Source organism: Corvus cornix, chromosome 15, assembly GCF_000738735.6.
Source record: "Corvus cornix cornix isolate S_Up_H32 chromosome 15, ASM73873v5, whole genome shotgun sequence".
NCBI classification, from domain to species: Eukaryota; Metazoa; Chordata; class Aves; order Passeriformes; family Corvidae; genus Corvus; species Corvus cornix.
Window position 1 is genome coordinate 1,998,639 of NC_046345.1, and position 21,571 is coordinate 2,020,209.

General features: G+C 50.2%; 1 protein-coding gene across 1 annotated transcript in view; it reads left to right on the forward strand.

Moving 5' to 3' along the window:
• The first annotated feature begins 402 nt into the window (after positions 1 to 402).
• The window catches only part of NCOR2 (nuclear receptor corepressor 2), a 228,201-nt gene continuing 207,032 nt past the window's right edge, over positions 403 to 21,571 (forward strand). The window contains exon 1 of the mRNA XM_039561371.1: positions 403 to 538. The gene's annotated coding sequence lies outside the window, so the exon portion shown is untranslated. The remainder of the gene's footprint in view (positions 539 to 21,571) is intronic.

Below are 21,571 nucleotides of genomic sequence, written 5' to 3' on the forward strand. Positions count from 1 at the left end.
CAGTAGCGCCGAGGTAACTGGTGGCACTGGTAAACCGTTGGCACGGGTGCAGCCGATGGCACAGGTACTGGCGGTGACAGGGGTGAAGCGGGTGAGGGGGATACAGCCGGTGACGGGGACACAGCCGCTGTCCCGACCGGCGGCTCCGCGGGTCCCGCCCGGCGCTCGGCGGTGCGGGCGCACGCGGCCCCTTTAATGCGCGCGGGCGGCGCAGCCCCGCTCCGCCCCGCCCCGCCCGGCCGGCTGTGGGGCGGCCTTAGGGACCGACCGACCGACCGACCGACCGCCGCCTCCCGCCGCGCCGGGGCGGGCAGGGTTGGGCTGGGCTGGGCTGGGCTGGGCGCTGCGGGGCAGGCGCTGCGGCGAGGGGCGGCCCGGCCCCAGCGGCGGACGGACGGCGCGGCTCGCAGCCCCATGGCTCTGGATTTATAAACACGGCACAGATGGCGGGCCGCGTCCCCGCGCCCGGCGCTGCCCCGCCGGCCGCTGAGGCGGGAGCGGCGGCGGCGATGGGGGAGGCAGCTGCCGGCGGGATTAGGTGAGTCGGGAGGGGGGGAGCCCCGGGGGTCCCCCCTCGGTGCCGGGGTGCGGGCGGGGGCTGGGCTGGGGGGGCCGCTCCGCTCCCCGCAGGTGGGGGAAAGGCGGCCGCGTTACGTAAAAATGAAAATGTGCCACGGGAGCTGCTCGCCGGGGAGAAACTTTCTCTTTTTTTTTGTTGGTTTTGCTGGTTTTGGCCTCAAGGGAACGCGCCGCCCGGGAGCGGCGGGGTTTGGGAGCGCAGGGGAGCCCCGCACTTGGCAAACTGGCGGGGACACCCCTCTGCGGGGTGGGGGCACCCAAGGGCCTTTTTTTACACCCCTTCCTCTTTTTTTTTTTTTTTTTCTCCCTTTCTTTCAATTCTGCTGTATTTTCCGGCTCTTGCCCCCCGCACATGGGAAGCCGGTGGGTTCGCGCTGACCGACAGCCGGAGCGATGAGTGAGCATCCGAGGGTCAGCGGGGGGAGGGCAGCCCTGCGCCCCCGAGCCGTGTCAGCGCTGCCGGGGGCACGGCCGGCTCCTGGGCACGACGAGAGCTGCAGGGCTGGCTTCTCGGGCGGTGTGGTGTTCGCCGTGTAAATATTTACGGGGGGTAACTCAGCCGGTGTCTGCAGGCAACAAGTGCACGTTTCTCTGAACCCCAGCTGCGGTCTCTGGAGTGATCGCTTTTTTTTTTTTCTCTTGATTCTTATAATTTCCTGTTCCCTCTTCTCCCTCGGTCCTTCCTCCTGCTCCCTTGCCCTGACAACGCACAAAGAGCAGGCTGCAGTGGGTGCAGGCAGCTGCCTGCCATGTGGGCTGCTGCCAACACCACTGAAGCAGCAAAACCTGCAGGACTCGGGCTGGGGCTGCCTGGGGCGCGGGGCCGCGTTGACCCAACAAACCCATCCCTCCTTCCAGCTCTTTGAACCCTGTGGAAGGCCAGCATGCCTGCAGGCACTGCTGCCTGCCCTGGAGGCTGCGTCTGCTCCCTGAACTTTGTGTTTTGGGTCAGCTGAAGAATGTGCTTCAGAGAGGACAGTGCTGCTGGAGGTGATCTGTGCAGTGGGTGTTTCCTAACCAGTTGGTTCACAGGCATGTATGGTTTGAACTCTTTCTGCGACCTCTCCCTCGGTGTTCACATGAAGCAAAGGTTGGCGCTCTGGATACCTGAAAACGTCAGGGTTTTGCTGAATCTGGTATTTTTAATCAGTTTGGTGGATGTGGTACTGTTCCACTGGTATTCCTTGGGTGTGTGGGGTGAGAGTGTTTCCATTTCCATTTTCCTTTTGGCATAGGGTTTTTATCAACAAGGTCAAGTTTAAGTTTGCCATGTACTTTACTGATAAAGATTTGGTACTACTGATTCATAAAGGGAACCGGTGTGAGTTGGGACAAATGGGTGAGCATTTCCCTCTCTTCTGGAAGCGGTGACAAGGGCTCTAGTGAAACTCTACATTCCTGGATGGTTTTAATGAAACCGTACTTAATTCTCTGAGTTTCAGTGCTGACTCGTTGAGTGACTTAGGGATTTAGCTCAAGCCTCCTGTGTGCCTGGGTCTGCCAGCTCTGTGCAAGACCTGTGCCTTGGGTGAGGAATTCAGGGAGCAAGGCTTGCACAGTGTGTTGGGGTTGAGTCTCACGATGCCGCGGGAGGGAAGTTCTGCGTGTGACAAACATTTTATAACTTTAGTTGAGTAAGTTTCAGTGTGAGAGAGGCTCTTGCAAAACGTGTTTAGTTTATTGAAAGCAAATGTGCTCAAACCTCGGTTTGTTGTTGCCAAAAGGGAAAACGTAGAAGCTATTTTTGGTGTGAGAGAGGAGATGGGGGCACGCACATGTCTGGGGCAGGAAAACACTGGTACTTTGTTCTTCTGGCTTCATGTGGGTGGTGGTTTCTGTTACTTAGCTGTGTGTTTCTGCCAAGTTGCAAAACATACCTGGTTCTGAAACCCCTGCGGAGGTCAGGGCTGGCTCTGCGGAGCTGGTGCCGGGCCCGTGTGGGAACGCCTCCCACGTCAGCATCTCCAGCACTGGAGGAACGGGTGGGTGCCTCTGCCTTCACACCTTTGAGCTCCAGGGAGGTGACTGGCATTTTTTTGCGACAGGATCTGCACTGAAACCATAAACTCATTTCATGCAAGCCACCAAACAGCTGCTGCTTGGCACTATCTTTCACTTGCTAATGGCTGTGGTTGGATTTGAACCAAATTGCCTCCAGTGGAGGTTGTACTAATCCCTGGAGCCATCCTGCGCTAAATCCAAAGAGGGTTTGGTTCGGGCTGTGTTCACGTCTTGTAATTAGGAGATCCATTCTGGTGAAGGCAGTTTTGTTATGATTGGCAGTGATGGTGTGTATGTAACTGTGCTGATAGCTGCACGTGTTGAGAGCTACCCTCTCATCTCCACGGCAGCTCTGGACTGCGCTAGCTGGAATTGGGTCATAGGAGATATCTTCATCTTTTGTGACATGGCTGTGAATTATTTGTCTCCTTGATGGCTCCAAGTGTTGCTCCCACTGCTGGTTCTGGTTTTAGTGGCCTCTGCTGAAATACAGTCCTTTTTGCAATCTGGTTGTCCTGGGAGAAACTCATTTGAAGCCAGCTGTAATTTATGTGCCTGAGGTACCGTCATCTTCATGGCCCTGTGGGGAGGAGGAAAGTTTAGGATCTTGCCGGTTTCTAGATGAGTGAGTATAAAAGGAGGATTAAATCTGTAAATTTTCAGAGGTGGGTTTTGGGTGGCTGATGTGAACAGTTGTGAAGGGGAATGGGTTGGAGAGGGCCTTTGGGGTGCAGTACTCCCCATCCCTAACCCAGTGGCTTGTTCTGACCAGATTATTTCACAAGTCAGAAAACTGAGGCTGTTGGGGTTATGTGAAGTTCAATGTGTCAGAGCAAGTCTGCTGGAGAGCTGGTGAAGAGTCTCTTTCTGCATGAGTGCTTTGCCTGTTCAGTGCGAGGGCTTGTTACTCCCAGTGGTGAAGTGCTGGTTCCCCCCCTGGATTTTGGGCCTGTGAGCAGTGGTCCCCAAATGCAGACCACGGGCTGGCTGCAGGGGTGCACGAGGATGGAAATCCAGGGCAGTGTGTTCTTAAGAGGACTGTTATTTTTGTGCAGTTGCATTTGTAGGAACCGTGGCTCGCTTTAGTCTTCGCTGAGAGTTTTCAACGGAGAGCAGGGTCAGCTCTAATGGAGCTGGAAATGAGGTCTAGCAGCACCCGGTCGCCTCTCTGATTAGTGACTGAGGCTTTTGCAGCTGCTTAAGGATTTGGGCATCATGAGGTCATGGATTCTCATCTAGGCTGCTGTGGCACAGGCTCCTGCACGGCTTTGAAGGGCCCTTGCTGTGTATTGACATAGGAAAGCAGTGGAGAATTGCTATTTCTGTGCTGGCATACAGGTGTTTGAGGTCTCTGATTTGCCCTGAAATGTCAAGGGATAGATCTTTGCAGTAGAAAATGGAAATGTGTATAATTTAATGAGCATGACTAGAGCAGAGATGCTTCCTAAAAAGAGGATTGAAGAGGGAGCTGGAGCTCCAGAATAGAGGGCATGAAAGTGCCTGTAAAAGCTTGGTCAGTGAGGGATGGATCTGGTAGGAAGGGAAGGAGGACAGAAGAGCAGAAGGAAGTGAGTGATTTGTCAGTTTTGGGAAGTGATCCCTGACCTGAGCACGAGGCAGCAGCGGGACTGTGCTGGGAATTGAGAAATCTGGGTTGCACCCCCAGTTCTGCTGCCCACCCTACTTGTCACTTCCCTTCTCGAGGCCACCAGTTCTCCGTTCCTACCAACCTGCCTTTGGCAGATGGAGTCTCTCTGGGGTGTGGACTGTTCCTTATTAAAGGTGAGCAGGGTGCCCCAGGAGGGGATGTTTCTGGTGAGCAGGCAGTGCCCACATGGGAGCAGCTTTCCTGCCGCCTTCACGGTGGGGAGCTGGGAAATGTGACCTGGCTGAGGTTGGGCAGGCAAGAAGAGGCACTGATTGCTGCAGACCCTGCTGCCAACAGCGTGTGCTCAGCTGCTGATCCGAATCTGGCTTGGAGAGGCCCAGAGAGGAGCCCTGCCTGCAGGGGAGAGGTGACTGGCACTGGAAGAAAAGCAGTAAAGATGGAGGTAGGTGGCCATGACTGTGATTGTTACCACAGTGCCAGGGCTGGAGGGGATCTGGGGCACGGGGAGGGGACAGGGAGAGCACGCAGTCAGCGTTATGTGCCTGCTGGGTGCATGGAGGATGCTGATAATGGTTAGTGCTCTCTTTATAGCTGTGGAGCAGTGAGCAAACATTAATGAATGTAAAGGATAGCGGCTCTGTCTAGTTACAGAGAAGGGAAGTTGCTCCAAATTAACTTTATGATCCGTGAAACTGAAGGTTATTTAAAAAAATAATAACATAAATGGAAATGCTGAAGTTTTTCAGAGTCGCTGAGTACGCTGCTTGTTGTTTAATGCCTTCCATTTTTTCACTCCCAGTCTGTGTTTTTGGCTCGGGAACAAATTACAAGCAATATCAGCTTACGCTTGGATTTGAACCTACATTGCTCTTAGTCAGCTGAAATATTTCCCCTTATCGCCGCTCCCATAATGTTTATTTTAGACCGGATAGCATCATGGCTTTTCTGCTCGCTGTAGGGAAGAAGCCAGTCTTTGAAATAGCCCAGCACCTTGGAAAGAAATGATCTCAAAGCCAGTTTGGTTTCTGAGTGAGGTACAGCTTAATTTTCCACCAAGAGGTTTGTGCAGGGCTGTATCCCAGAACGTTTTGCGGCATTAAAAACCCAAGAGGTGGCAGATGGATGAATTGCTGACAGATTTAAAATCGTATGACAAACATAAAGCATTCAGACGTGAGGCCAAGGCAGGAGGAAGGTTGCAGGGAGAAACGGAGGCAGAAAGGTCGAATAAGTTATTCTGGGCAGAAGGGAGATGTGCAAGCAAAGGCAGGCTCCAGTGGGTTCAGCCTGTGAGGGGAAGGGAAGGCCTTCAAGAGGAGGGATGTGTCGAGGAGTGTGTTCCCATCAAAGTGCAGGGAACCCTTCGTGTCCTGGGCTGGCAGTGGGGGGAGGATGACAAGGAGGAAGGGGGCCAAGTTGAGCCTTGGCAGCAGTGATGAGGCCAGGAGCGGGGTTGTCCTGGGAGGAGACAATGTGGTGGGGTCCAAATAGTTTCCTCCTATGGGAGGTGATCTGAGGGAGAGTGCCAGCACGCGGGGAGGCCGGGGATGGTGTGGGTATTGTCCCCGGAGGCTGCAGGCCTGGCTGTGGCTCTCTGGGTGGGTGGTGCGTGTGTTGAGGGAGGGAGGCAGAGCCGGCAGGATTTCCTCTCTGCGGCGCTGGCTCCTGGGTTAATAACTAACCAAGCAGTCTAGGTTTATCCTTTCATTGTGGAAGAGAATTATTTACATAATACCACTCCACGTAATCTTTTTTGAGCATTGTTTCCCTGGCGTAACACTGGATGGAGTGGCGGTCCAGAAATGCAGTTTTGGCCCAAATGTGTAGGAAGTTAACTCTTCCAGTTGGGTGTGCTTCTCCCTGCCTGCTCAGGGAACTGGCTGTAAACTGAATAAATACTCCAGTGGAGTGACCATCTATAGTGTAGTTTTTGGGACTTCTACGTCGTCTAAACCCTGTTTTCTGCAGGCTCTGGCTGGTGCTCTGTGCTGGTACCTGAATGTTGCCTACCAGCCTCCTAAACAACACAGTCTGGGTTTGTCCTGTGCATGTTAGGGCAAGAGAACAGTTTGCAGTGTGCTCTTCCTTGTCTTTGTGTTGAAGAAGGCAGAAGGAAAGAAATGTGTCAGCCTGTGGGTGGAGGATGACAGGATTTGGGAAGGTTCCTGGTGCAGATCATCCCATCGTCTGTGATCAGTCCCTGAGGACTTGCTGTCTCCCAGGTGGGCAGGTTTCATCCTCCTCAGGGAGTGTTTAATTGCGAGGTCTGGAGGCTTAGGTGGTTGTGTAAAGAGCTGTGGCCTGATTATTGCAACACAGCACGGTGAAGGACAGAACCCTGCGCTTGGGCGTCAGTGGGATGTGGTGGGAGAGTTGAATTGGTGAGTAGGATGACAAGCAAAGTCAAGCCATCTGAAAATCTGCCTGTGCCTCCAGCTGTGCAGTGCTGGCTGGAGAGGGTGGAGGGTGTCTTTTCCTCTACGCTGCGGGATGTGTGGGCTTCTAACAAGCTGTGGCAAACAACGGAAAGTTGGCTTTCTTCTGAAAATACTTTAAAACCTTATAAAATTACTCCAGCGGCTAAATTTTTATAGGACCAGATCTCAGCTGCATGGTACTTGATCACTTCATAAATAGCTCAGTCTTTGGCCTCTGCAAGCTTCTCAAACCCATACCTGCAGCGCTGCAGAAACCCCGGTGAGCCCGTGGTTTATCAGTGGCAGCACCTGGCCCTGCTAGCAGAAGCATTCTGCGTTAGTGTTTACTGCCGAGGCCGCGTGATCTCTCTGGTCTGATGTTGCAAGGAGCTGCTTTTGGAAGGCTGAGAGCCCCCAGTGATTTACACCGGGTTAGCTGATGGTGCACGCACAGTCCGGGCTGGATGTTGGCTCATGAGCACCTCTGGTGTCAGCCTTGCCGGAGGGAGCTGCGGGTCCTGTGTCGGTTTGTGCTGGTGATACGGACCTTACTCGCTCGAGCCTGAAACTTGCTAGAACAAAGGTAACTTGTTAACACCCTCCTTGAACCAATTACACCTGGCTGGGTGAGTTTGCATTGGATCAGTGCTGAGACATGTGACTGTGGCATTCCTGATCCACTGCTTGAAGCCCTAAGGCTTTGTCCACTACCTCCTCAAGCTCATGCTGTTACCATGATGCGATTTGTGACACCATGTGCTGTGTAAATCTTGGGTGTGTAACAGAGCTGTGGTGCTTGGACCAGAACCGTGTGCTCCGAAGTTTCTCCAGTCGTTTGGTAGGGGTGTTTTTCCTGCATCTCAGCCTTAAATAACTATGTCCCCTCTTTGGCATAAGGGTTTCTTGGGTTTAGCACAATCTTTCCTATTAGAAAGATTTCCTTGATCAAGTCCTTGTTTGTCTGTGGGTACCATACCGTATAACTCCATTAATAAAGTTTTCAAGCTCCATCTTGAAAGCAGTTACAGCTTTTTCCCCCCCCCCCGCCCCTTTGCTGCAGAGTTTCAAGCTCATGCCAGAGTGTCAGCTTCATTTCTAGGTCACCGGTCTGCCCTTTCATTTCCCCCTCACGCTCAAGTTGGCCGGCTTGTTTTGATTTGGTAATATGTGAGGTGGTGTCCACAGACAAAACCAGGCAGGCCAGTGAAATTCATTTTTCCCTGCAGCCTTGTTCCTGTTGTGTGTGTGAATAATAATTTCCAAATGCTAGACCAGAGGTGATTAAAAACTGTTAAAGAAATAAAGTGCAGCAAAGTCTGCATTACAGGAATCTGTGTGTTCAGTGTTTTGGGAAAACTCTCTGAACTGGCAGTGGAAAAAGCCTTCAGAACTCTTATTTAAGGCTTTCTAGTGTTAAATGTCGCTTATTCGGGAGTTGCTGATGAGGCAACCTGAGCACACCCAGGCTCTGCAGGAGGTTGGTTGCTGCTGTCTGGGGGGGACCTGGAGTCAGTAGCGCTCCCTTTCTGCGCTTGCTCTGCGGAGTTGTTTGGGATCCAGAGCTACAGTTGTGGTATTTTTTGCATGCTGCGGGCACAGCACCTGGGCAGCCAGCTCAGCAGCAGGCTTGTGGCTGGAGCTGCTGAGCGTGACTGGCGAAGAGTGGAGGGGTAAAAAGAGGCTTCTCTGCAGCCCGAGTGGATGCTTGAGTGGAAATGAAGAGCTGAAAATCATTCTGTGGAGCAGCACATGGTGTCTGTTGCTTGCTCTGAGTATGAGTGCTTGTTTTTTACTGAGCTGCAAGGCAATGGGTATTTGGAGGTTTTTATGCAACTCCGGTGTTGGGACCGTGAAGCAGTTGTCATGTCATCAGTTAAGATGTGTTGAGCATCCTTATTTTTGGAGCAAATGATCCTGCTGACAGCATGTATAGGAGGTGTCAGCCAGCCCTTTTTTTCTTCTTCCTCTCTATTTTTTGCTTCATTTCTAGGTTTTAGTTTTGGCTTTACTTTTGATAACTTGACAGGGCTGCTGCTAAAAAATTGTTGGGGTGGGGTTTTCTTTTCGTTTGTTTTTGTTTTGTTTTGGTTTTTTTTCTTTTGGTTTGGTTTTTTTTGCTTTTTGATGTCTACGTGTCTTGAGATGCCGTGATTAGAGATGCACATAAAGAGCTGCTGTGGTTTTGGTCCAGGACCCAGCCAGCTGCCAGCAGCGTTCCTGAGGGCTGTGTGGTGTTGGAGTGAGAAACACTGCAGGGTTTTGGGTTTTCTCCAGCATTATGAAACAGAAGTAAAGAGAGAAGTCAGCATGTACCTTAAGGGTTGTGTTTTTATTTTAACTCTCTCACTGTGGAGAGCTGAGGTTTGCATCTTCTCCACCGAGACTGGTGCTCGTGAAATCTAACGCACTTCTATGAATGTCCTTAAACTCTGCCAACAGCAGAGAAGGCTGAGAAATAAGGGATTTGCTTTGCCTGGAGGTGGAGGAGTCGTGCTGCAGAGGCAGACACAAGCACCCTGGTTGCTCCTGTTTCCCCTGCCAAAGGCAGTGTGAGTTTTGGTCTGGTTCAATGGGACAAGAGCTTTAAGCTCCATCTGTGGGTTTTTTTGGTTTTTTTTTTTTTTGCATTTTGTTCAGTTGTGCTTTTTAAATGTCTGTGGATTTCTTCTCAGCAGGAGGTTTCAGTCCCCACACAATGTATTATTGTGTTTGCCTCGCTCTAGTTCCTGGTTCTATGCGGAAACACCTTGAACCTTTGGCTGAGCTGGAACATGGGTGCAGAGTCAGGCCCACGGCTGCAGGCGCGGGGCTGTTCCAGGAAGAACGTGTCCATGCACGACTCCTCAGCCCTGACTTCCCCGGCTGCTGCTCCAGGCACTAAATGCGTTTGGCTAGCACAGGCACTCTCCTGCCTCCTGATCAGCAGTCTACACGTACTTATTTTTGTTTCAGAGGCTGATCCCTAGGGTAAGAACGCTGTAGCCAGAAATAAGTGAGTGTTCACACTTGCCTTTATGAACTTCTTGAGTATTTTGCCAATTAATTCTTAGGTAATTGAGGCTGAAATATCTAATGTAAAGGACACAGGCAGGAATGCTGCTCTCCCTGCTGTTCTTCACTCATTCCAGTTTATGCAAAACTTGATAAAGGTGCCTGTGCTGTCTTGGCCATTTGCAATCTGCTTTACAAAGCCTCTTAACCAGCAGAAAAAAATTGTGTAAATAAATACAGCAGCTTCGCCTTTGCAGCCGTGCCCAAGTCAATTTGGTGTGTGTTGAGAAGGCAGAAGAATTAGTTACAGAAGCAAATGGGTCTTCTCCATGTTCTGTGCTCCTGTCACATGGCCATCTCCCAGTTTTTTGGTAACAGTGAATCAAGCAACTACTTGAGGCATGTGCAGAAGAGGGGGGGGGAAGCTAAGAGCTGAACATTAACCTTCTAAGAAAGGTGGAGCTGAATTGTATCTCTTGATGGGGTTGGGGCTGTCCAAGAACGGTGATTCCTGCTGCCTTTTTCACAGCATCTAGCTCACTTCTTTTCAGCAGTGTTTCTGAGATCGGGGGACTTTGGTTGTGGCGCTGGTTGAAGGAGTTTGCCACCTCATTGCCTCTCAGCGTGTTCCTATCATGGTGCGTCTCTCTCCTGTTCTTTTTGACCTGAGTAGTTGAATGAATGTCCTCACCAAGCAGTCATGCTTTTGTTTAAGTCAGCACTGCTTTGCTGGACGGATGTGGAGCCAGGGGACACAGAGCCTGAAATCAGGGAAGAGTGGCTGTAGTTTACACAACCTGGTTGTGTTTCAAGCCTTTTTTTTACAGGAGTAAATTTCACAGGACTGAAATTCCCTTCTAAGGGGGTGATATTCTCCCCAAACTTCTGCAGAGACCTGTTTCCAGCCATGTCACATGTCTCTCTCAAGCATGGGACACACCAACCAATTTTGCAGCAGGTGATACAGACCCTCAGGTAGGGTTCTGTTGTGTTCCTGCAGCAGCAGCAGTGGTTTCAGCTTGGAGTCAAGCTCAGGCAGTGTTGTAGCAGTTCAGTCATTTCTGCCGTGGTCTGAGCCCCTGGGAAGGTCTGTGGCATTTGCTCCTTTTCTGTGAGGTGGAAATGAAGTGCTTGGTTCAGAGTGGTGACTGGGAATGTTCCTCTGCGGCAGGGCTTGGGTTCTTCACGTCGTTGCTGTTTTGTGTGAACTGCCTGCTGCAGCACCTTTGTTCCTTGGATGTCGCTTGTGCACTCCGGGAGACTCAAGTGGTCTGTGCTTTTGTGCCGTGGCCCTGCATGTCCACAGAGAGCTGATGAAGAGCAAAGTTGGGCAGATGCCATCCTCTGTGTGCTGTGGCAGCCTCTGCAGGTATCAGTCCTGGCTCAGTGAGGCACCTGATGAACAGAGAGTGAGAAGAGGGTCCTGTTCCCAGGGGAGTTTAAAACCGCTCTGCCACAGGAGCTTTGCTGAATTGCAAATTGCTTTTTCTCTCCCACTCTTTTCTAAATCTGCTGCTGTTCCTGAAGTGGCAGGAGACTTTACTCATGTGTGCTAGTGCATGAGTGAGTGTGTGCTGCAGAGTAGAGTTGTAAGCAACTGACATGATGTTGATCATAACGTAACTAATGACACTTAAAATATTTGCTTGTTTCTAATGTACTGTGGTCTCTTCCCAGGCACTGAAATTGACGGACAAGCTTCAGCTGTACTTGGCATGGTGTTTGGAGAGATGGACAGCTTTCTGTCTCTTCTTTTGACAGATAGGCTTTGAATTTTTAAGAGAATACAGAGGAGCTTTTTGGTTTTTCTCCCCACTCAAACCCAACCAACTGAAAGCCAGGTGGAGGGCACATCTTGCATGCATTCTGTTCATTTCTACACGCAAATGCATCTTCTTGGTGTGTCACTAACCTGGTTGAGCTCTGGTGCTGTTTTTAGCAGCCTTATGGTGTATGGACGAGGAGCAGTTCCAGTAAGCATTTGTGAGCAGCCCAGCCCAGGATGGGGGTGTTGGCACAGAGCCCAGCATGGCAGGGTCCGGCCTCCCTGCCCAGCCGAGGGGCCTGGAGGGGCTGGATGAGCTCCCTGTCCCAAGTCCCACCCAGGGAAATGTGTGTAAAGCGTTACTCTTCAGTTCCTGTGGCCATGGTAACCGACTTGGATGCATCCAACTTGACTAATTAACCTAGTGGAGAGTCGTTTCCAGGCTGATACTCTCCCCTCGGATTTCAGAGCAGAACTTGTGTTGTCTGATCTGCCAGCAACCTCCACGGCCAGTGCAGACTTTTTCAGAGTGGTTTCTTTAACAGGTTTCTTTCACAGGTCAGTTTGAGTTGGGGACAATGGCTGAAATTGGTCTGATGTCTTGGGTGCTTCTCTTGCCCTGCATTCCCCTCTCTTGGTAATCTCTCAGATTCCCCTGGAAGGAAGGTCCCAAACTTAGATGGAAAAAACTTGCTCTGATGTCCTGCTTGGATCGGGTGGGGTGAAAGTGGATACTCTCCTGCATCTCTCCTGTTTCTGTACTGTAGGATCTCTGCCACCCTGACTTCCTGTTTAAAAATCTGTGAAATCCTCAGGCGTGAAACAAAACAGCACATCCTGGAGATGTCTGTGCACATCTTCAGGTGCCCTCATCTTAATGTGCTAGTTGAAGGCATTGCTGCTTTGCACTGTTTCTCCTGGGTTTAATTATTATTTCAGTGATTGGAGCTGCAGACTGCAGCAGGGACTTAAGAGTTCAGCCTCAATTAAAAACCACCCTGTGCCAGGCAGATAGCGGCAGGCAGCTCTGCTATTCTCGAGTGTCTCCAGCAGTCCATCGAAACACCATGTGATTGGCTCAGTTGAGAAATCTGAGTAGGCAGAAAGCAGTTTCTGGGATAAACCTTGTGAGTGCTTCTCAAAATAGCCTGAAAGCAAGGTTTTGCTGTATACAGCCACTCTTGGTCCTTGAGGCTGGTCAGAATTTTATGTGGATTACTAAATATTGTGAAGGTCTGATCTTCAAAAACCATAAGATCCTTTTTTTTTTTTTTCCTTCTCCTTTTTGATGCTGCCTCTGGTATGTTTAAACTTAGAGGATTTGCATTTTCATGTCTTTTTAGCCGTAATTGTAAGTACTGGGACCTTCCTTACTTGCAGTTCCAGCTTTTTATGTTTTTCAGCAAAGCTGATGACCTCGTGTTTGACCCTTAGAAACCTCTTGGGCAGCCCAGCAAACAAATGTGCTGTGAGAAGAGCACATGATAGTAGCCTGAGCTATTACACTGGTCAGTCATTGACCAGGACTCTTGTTTTTCTTCCTTTGAAGATCTGCTTAATCATTGGCATTGCAACCCCTGCTGTGCTGGGCACCTGGAGGGGTTTGCTGGCTGTTCCCCGTGATGTCTGGGGTGATGAGGGAGGTGGCATGGGGGCTTTAGAGAGTCCAGCGCTGTAATCAGGTTTTACTGGGGAGGAGATTGTCATTGATATCCCTGGGATTTGGCATCTATATAAATACACGAGCCAAGCTCTGTTTAAGTGTGTAGGTTCATGTCAGTTCATTTGTCTGGGAATGGGGCCGGGAGCATCTTACCACCATGGTCCTTCCGTGTGATTTCTGTTCCCAGTATAACCCACAATCTGATGAGGTGGGGCTTGCTGAGGGTAAATCCCTGTAAATGCTGGTGCAGCTGGAAGTGACTTCTTCAGACTTGGCTGATTTCAGGATCGATTGGGAGATGGGGATAAAAACTGTGTAGCTAAAACTGGTGGGGACTGGTGCCCGTGGGCCAGGGTGCTGCATGAATGACTGAAAGCTTGCGAAGCAGCTCTGAGATCTCAGAGTTGTGAGTTGTTTTTCCACCCTTATTTACTGTGATACCTTTGGGTGACACAGAGTGTTCAGGAGATGCTGCTAAACTGAATTCTACAGCTGAATTCACACTGGAGAAATGAGAATTGCTTCTTTTTGTTGGGGGAAAAAAATAAATCTGCTTTTATCACATCCTTGTTATCCTTACAGCTTGTGGCTTGGAAAATGAGAGAAAATTGATGGTGAGGGCTGAGTGACAGGTGGAGAGAGGTAAGATCCTGGCTTTCTGTGGGCCTTATTTCATGAACTTTCTTGCCCTTCGTGTGTTTGCTGATGTGTCAGTGGAACTGAATTTCGTTGGCAAAAATGTGGTTTGAGTGGATATCTTAGATTAACTTTCAATTGCCTGCCTAAGGGTGATTTTAAGTGAGTCTTCCAGGAGCATCCCTGCTCTTGCTGTGTCTTTGGCTGTTGCTCCCCTCTCCCAGACTGGCCGTCTGCACGAGGGGCTTCTCTGCAGAGAGCAGCCTGTGTTCTGTGCTCATGTACTGTGCAGAGACATGAAAAATGTTGTTCAGATGACAGTGATTTGGGGTAGCTCTAGAAAATAATTTTCTGCTGGTGGATAGTACCAAACTATTTCCTTTCACCCACCCCCTCCCTTCCCCAAAACAAAAGAAGAGATGAAAGGATTCATTAGGAATTATTCACTCAGCTCTGCCGCCTGTCTGAGATCTGGCTGTCTGCGTTCATCCCCCAGCTCAGGGAAGGTCAGAGGGCATCTCCCTGGGGAGGATTTGCTGTTGACTGAATTGCACTCTGTCATTATCCTGCTGGATAACGAATGCAGTGGCCTCATTGGCACTGGCTTCAGAAAAAGCACGGTCATCTGCATGTGGCCTTGAGGCGAGAGGCGAAAGCCTAAGGAGAGCAGTGTGGAAAACCTCATCTTGTGGGAACGATACCGGACAGACCCAGGCAGTTTGGCACAGGGGTTTACTTGCTGCATGATGCTGAGCAGGTCTGGAGCTGCTCTGGACCTCTGCGTTGTCTTGTTGGAGGTGGGGGGAGCACAGCAAGAGGGTTTAAAGGACAAAACTCCGTCTGATGGGGTGAAACTAGTTAAAGCTGCTCCTGTTTTCTTCAGCAGAAAATGTGGCATGCCTGTGACACAGTTTGAGATATTTTAATGAGATTTAAACAATTTTTTTATCTCTTTGTTTTGTTTTCAAATAGGTTTCCTGAAAGAAAAACATACAAATCCCCCTGAGCTAATTGGTGTGTGATTTGAATTCAGCTGCTACCTTGGAAGAGCTTTTCCAGCAGCTGATCTGAAAACAGCCTTTCCCACAATATTGTGGGCTGTCAGTCAGTGCTAAAGGATCTTGAAGTTGCTGGTGGGAAGGAGATCGATGTGTTTTGTTTGATATGCTGCATCTTTTAGTTCGAGTGTCATAAAATACTCAGGAGATGTGTGAAAAACCCTAATGGGGAGAAGCTATCAGAGGGATGAAAGTCACGGTAGCTGGAAACGAGTAAGAAACAGTTGTGGGTACCAGAGCCAGTTGGGCTGGCTGAGGAAGTAGATAGACCTGAAGAAAATTTACATTATAAGCACCAATTTCAGATGTTACCCACTGCCTTGTGCCTTGATCTTCTGGCAGCCACCGGCTTAGAAGGGCTTAATGCTGTGCCCTTCCCGCGTGTGGCTGCACGTCGCTGAACCGCACTGGGGGTGGCCAGATGCAGCCCTGTGAAGTAAAGTGTTAAGCTTCAAATGCTGGCCTTCATTGCCTTCAGGCTAAGTCGGTTCCCTGGAAGATGCTGTGATAAAATTGCTGGCCCAGGTAATTTGTGTCCTAATGATGAGCAGCAGAGAGGAGGGCAAGAGTTTGTGTGCCTGCTTATTGCTGTCATCTGTCTTGCAATCAGATATTTATGAGATGGCCTTTTGTGTTACAGTGCGGGGTGTGTGAGTGCATATTTAAGTGGTTAGTAAATATAGTCAGTTGCTAGATCGGATCAAATCATCCTCTCAACAAATATAGACAGTGATGTTTTGCATCTGGATGTTCTGACTGTGAAGTACAGGAGGAGGTGGTCTTAGTGAGTTTAACATCTTATACCCGAAGCAGGGCAGTAATTGCTTAAAATCACTGTAATTCTGCTACCAGCAGTAAAGGATATAAAATTATCCTATGCTGTAATAAACCAAAAAAACACAGCTGCCTGGAAAAGTCTTGTTGCTCTAATCCAGGCCAAAGTGTGTGGGACTGGTTGTGAATCAGTTCAATTTCTTCTGGGGGTTTGAGCCTCTGGATTCCTATCACTGCAAGAAATCCTCCTTGGAAGGCAGTCATCTCCAGGCTGGTGCTCAGCTGAGCGATGCATGACCAAGTAGTAGCTTGTAGCATTTATGAACTAGGGCAGAAGTAGATCCCTTATTCAGACAGAGCTGTATAAGCCTCCAGTGCTCTATACTAGGCCCCAAATTTGCCTATGTTATAAATAAGTCTGTGGCTGTGTGCTTGTGTGTTTCTTTTTTTAAGCTGAAGGCAACCCCTTAAGCTCTTTTCTGCAGGTCTGTTCAAGCTGGGGCATGGGGAATTCCTAAGAGGATTATCATGGTTTACTTGATACAGAACTTGAACTTGAGCAATGGCTTATCTTATCAGTGATAAAAGACATGGAAATGAAGTTTACGTAACCAAAGCGGCCTTGAACTGTGGCTTTTTTTTTTTCCTCTTCTGGAAACTGGAATGACAGATCTCCTGAGTTCTTCTCTGCTCACAACTGCAGTGTTTGTTATCTGGTGTGTACTGTCTGCTTACCACTGGCATTTATTTTTAGTGCTGTGTCTGGAGCTGTCCTCTGGAAAAAAAAGAAAAGGGGTAGAGGTGGAGGGCAGCAAAGGCTTAGCAAGAGGAGCCGTGGGCATTTTCTGCTTTTGCTGGAAAGCTTGGTGTCCTTGCTGGAGAGACTGGTGCCACTCATAGCTTGGTTGTAAGCTCCTGTGTTACACCGAGCTCAGCAGGTGATTTGAAGAATGGCGGAGAGCAGATCCACTTCCCCAGTGGGCTGTGAGCACAGGGCTGGAAAGGCTCAAAAGTTCTGAGTAAACTTGACCCTGACAACCAGAAAACACCTGGGAGTAGATGAAGATGCCTTGTCTGTTCCCATTGGAAAAAGTAAATGAGTAGGGAGGGCCAGGATAATGTCTTTGGTGGCAGCTAGAAAATGAATGCAGACAAATGCGTACTGCTGTGCTCTGGCTCTCCTGACTGATGGCTCTGGCTCAGGGTGGATGCAGCACCCAGGACCCTACAAGGGTGAGGGAGGTGGTGCAGCACCCCGACTGCTGCTGGGGGAGAGTGGCCTGAGCATCACAGCCACCGCTGATCCCGTTGGATGCGCCTGCGCGGGATGGGCTGAGCAGCTGCGTGCACAGCAGGGCTGCAGAGCAGGACAGGCTGGGCCACCTGCTCACCTGCCCTGGTGCACGGGGCTGGCTCCCTCCATCAGCCTCTGCTGCCTCCCCTGTGGAGGGGGAGATGCACAGTGCTCAGCGAGCAGCTCTGTGACCACTCATTAGGAAGAAGAGAGGAGCCTTTCCATCCTGCCAGGTTGCAGTGGGTTTGCTTGCCCTGGTGTCCTACACCTGCTTTGTCTGTGCTGCGTGGGAGGAATTTTATTTTTTGAGCTCTTGCTGTCACAGATTGTGACAATGCCACAGAGGTCTGGGCCGCGCTGTGCTTCCCACAGAAGGACTCAGCAGACAGTCAAAAGCTGGCAAGCTGACAGCACTTATTAGAGGTAACCTTCAGGAAATGCTACGCACAGCCCTCGCTGAGCTTTCTGGCTCCAGGCGCATACAGTATTTACACCACGCTTCTTGAGTTTCCCTGAAGGCTCTCAGCCTGCAGCTGCCTTTCTGTGCTCTGCCACCTGCCCTGTGTCCTCATGCTCCAGCGCCTGGGGTGGGTTCTGGCTGCTGGGCTCCTCTGGCAGCAGCCCACCGGGCTGGGGGGGCTGGTGACACCACCTCTTCCTCTGTGCGTGGCACAAAGGTCATGTCCTTTGGCCTCCTAGAGGTGCTTGTGGTAATCTGGTTCTGGAGCCTGAGGTAAAGCCAGCACCAAGTTTTCACACTTGGTGTGTGCAGGGAATGAGCTGTTAAGGAGTGCAGCACTTGCACAGCAGCTCTTTGTTGAAATGCAAGGGAATTACATGGGATCAGCTCTTTTGACTAAGCAGGTGACTTGCTCGAGTGGCTGTGTGTGGAGTTAAAAGCCAAACCCTAAGCACTAAGCTGTGAAAAATTTTTCTCAGGTTGTCTTGATGGTGTTTTTTCATCCTACATGGGGTAGGAGGAAGGAAATGTGATACTATCTGGTTCTAGTAAACGGCACCTGAATATTTCGTGGTGCCTGGACTGCGGAGGTGTGGGAAGGCAGCGTTGGTGCACCCCATTGGGACATTTGCCCCAAAGGCAGGTCAGGTATTTTCTCTGCTTCCTGGCTGAGAGGTTGGGCAACGTGTATCTGAAGGGTGGGATTACAGGATATGCTCAAGCCTAGCCTTGCTCTGCTGCCCCCAGAGTTGGTGGCTCATATATCTTCTACAGACCAAGACATGACTTTTTCCAGCAGCAGGCGGCTGGAGTTTGATCCACCCACTCTCATCCTGCTGCTCGTAGCGTGCACAAGTTGCTTGATGCTCTGCTCCCTTCAGTGAAGGATCAGCGGTGATCCTTCACAAGTGGATGTGCTGTATGGAAAGCAGAGGACTGCTGTCCTCCTGGATGTTACCCTGTTTGGGGAGATGGGAACTCCCTGGTGCTTTGCTCTGGTGGTGTTGTCCTCTGGGATACTCCAAAGCCTGTTTTGGCACATGCACTTACAGAGATAGAAATCTTTCCTCCCTGCTACCTTGTGAGAACTGTCAGAGGGGAACCCATGGAGTGGCATTAAAATCCCACTTTATTATTGTTAATTTCCCGTAATACTGGGGCTTGGAGTGCCTGGTTGCTTGGACTTGCTCAGTGGGGAGGAGCAGGACAGACTGCCTCAAGCTGAGGTTCCTTGGCTGTGTTGGCTCTGAATCCTCTGCTCCTCTGGTGTGGATTTAATTTCCACGGTGCTGCAAATGCTTCCCCAGTGCCCAGCTATCAATTGAAAAGCAGTGGGGGGGTCTGCGGGGGGGTGGTGATGGTGGGGAATGACTTGTGGTCTCCATGGAAACCTACAGACGATAAATGGATCAATGTGCTGTTCTGCACCATCTGAAACTCAAGCAGCGCTGGCTAAATCTGGGGGCTGCCTTTGCCTGCCAGATCCTGCTGTGGGGTCATTAGTGTGAGACGGCTCAGCACGAAAGCCTTCTCATCACTGTGCCTCCAGGATCTTGCTGGGTTTGCCACAGAGGATGTGGGGTTTGTGCTGGAAACCCACACTTGGCTCACACTTGGCACACTTGGGGATTTGGGTGTCTAGAGCTGCACCACTGCCTTGGGCTTAGGTGCTGTTGTGGGCAAGTGGCCAGGCATCCAAGTCCCTGGATTTGGAAAGGGTAAAGACAAATGGCTGGCTCCCCTTCCAGCACTTTTTAAAACCTCCAGCTCATTCTGCACAAGCACAGGGAGATTTATGTTTTTCTTTCTGTGAGTTAAAGGCTCGAAATCCTGGATTAGGTTTGCGCTGGGCTGGTGGGTGAGGACGGCTGCCTTTGTTCTTAGTTCTGCTTCTGATGGCATGGGTAAACAGAAAACCTTTCTCCTGAGCTGCTGCTCCAGTGTTTCCAGTGACTGCATTTACCTACAAAAGAACATACTGATCTTCCCCCACTAGGTTTCATAAAAACTTACCTTGGTCTGAAGTTTCAAATCCACTGCTTTTTAAACAAGAGTCTTTCCAGTGCTGAGGTCTTCTATGTGCTCTGGAGTCCTACCTAGCTTAGGTTCAACAGAGACTCCCCAGATCTCAGCCAGGACCAGGGACTGGTGTGACTGGAGCCAGTGGAAGGCAGTGGCTGTGTGCTGCTGGCTGGCTCAGCAGCACTTCTTCAGCCCATGCTTTTCTGGCTGTGTGAAGGGATAATCCCAGGTGTCTGCAGTGCTTTGAGTGTGGCAAATCTAAGGGGCCACGTTCTTTCGTGTTGGAGGTTGGCTGTTGAGGATCTGTGCAGATGAGCTCAGGATCTGAGGCACTGCCTGGCCTTGGCTGCTCTTGTATCTGGGGGCATCAATGCCTTTCCCTTGCAACAGGAGGAAAACTGTTGCCTTCCATTTTACAAAGGGGCCTGGAGAGATGAGTTGCCAGAGGCTGCACCTGAGGCTTGTGATGAAGCTGGGAGTACCTCACAGAACTCTTGAGCTTGAGTTTTCTGCCCAGACGTACATCTGAGATAAATCCTGGTATGTGTAGTGCTCTTCAGACCTTGATTTCCAAATGCCTTTCAGGATGACTGGGGGGACTTTGATTCCTTGGCCAGTCTATTTGGGCAGGGATGTGAGTGCATTTCACTTCTAATTCATGGTGTTATGTTTGTAATTTTGTTAATGCAGACAGGGAGACCTGCTGTCTGCAGTGGGGTGGAAAATTCCCAAAGTATGCTCTGAAACCACTTTCTGTTGTGGTTCTGTCTGTCCGGCTCTGCCTGTAGCCCCTGGCATATCCTCCAAGCTGTTAATGGGGCAATGGCCTGTCACACATCCAGAGGCCCCTTTTGGATATCACTGTTGCTGTTTATAAAGGCTCAGTTGTGGGACAGTCTGGCCAAATGATCTGAGCTCGTAATTCTGTGCAGTGAGGCACTGAAATGTCCAAGAAATCTGCCATCTCTGTTGCCTTGTGAATAATTTATGGATCTCTTGACTCCAAGCTCATAAAAATCGATAACTCTTCATGGATTTTTTTTCCTTTTTCAGCAGCAGCTTGGTTAAACTCTCCCATTCTTTTGAGTTGCTGATATTGAAAGGCTGTGGCTTGTTCGCTTACCCTGAGCCATGTTTTCTTTTTCGCAGCAAAATTGATCCGGGCTTTTCCACAGAGCTCTCTGTTCTTCACCAGGATGTTTGGCTCAGGTTACTGCAGGAGACAACCTCCCTTGCACCTTTCCCATGGGCTATTGCAAGTGTTTGGGCTGTTAGAACTCCTGCTCTGGGGGCAAAGCTGCAGAGCTTGGAGAGGTCAAAGTGTTTGAGCGTTGTGGCACTGGCTAAGAAGAGGTTTTCAGCAGCTGCTGGGAATAACTGGCAGCACCAGGCCAGTTCCTGCCAGCAGAACTTGCAGCCCCCTCAGCCCAGTAATTCAGATATGGCTATGTTAATTTATTCCTCTAATTTCTAGGCCTGTCTCTGAACGCTGAAGCGCTGTGATGATCTTTGGTCCCTGTCAGGCTTGGAAACGAAGCCTGAAGTGTACCAGTAACAGCTGTGCCCTCTGTGTTGGGTTATTATCCTTTCAGAATTTAATAACGTGACACCCCTTTTTACTGGATAGCTTGTCCTTCCCTCTAGGAACAGATCGATAACAGACCTTGTATCTGCTATTTGGATGTAATTGCTGGTGTCAGCTGATGTCTGGTGCTGTTTCTCCGAACAGCCCTGGAAAGCTCGATAGGCTGTGGGGAGTGAGGATTTCTTTTCCAAACTGGTGTGTTGCACCACATCCAAGAAACCTGAAATGAAGAGATGGTTTTGTAGAGAAGTTTCCCTGCTCCCTTCTCTTGCTGCTTGTATTTGGTGATACGTGGGCTGTGAGCTGGGGAGGGGGACAGAAGTGGAGCCTCCAAAGGCAGTGTTGGGTAACTGTGTCTGAGCCACAATGCTGCCTTTGGAGGACCTCAAGGAAATTAAAGCTGATAGCTGAGCAGTGCTTTTGGTCTGCAGAGCATACAGATTTCATAGGTTAGCTGTGGATGATGGAGGAAGAGTTTGGCTTTGAGGGGTGAGAAGGCAAGAAGAGGGTTCTCCATTGCAAACAGTTTATTCTTGCTGAGTCATTAGGGTAATTGAAGAGGGTAATTGCTGTACTTTCATGCATCTGATCCATGGGTTGCCTGGGGAAGAAGGAGGAAATGATTCAAGTGCAGTGCAGGGGGTACAGTAAATAGGGGAGGTTTACTCCAAGGCTACTCACCCCCTGCCTGGTCCTCCCTCTTCCTTGTTCCAGTTT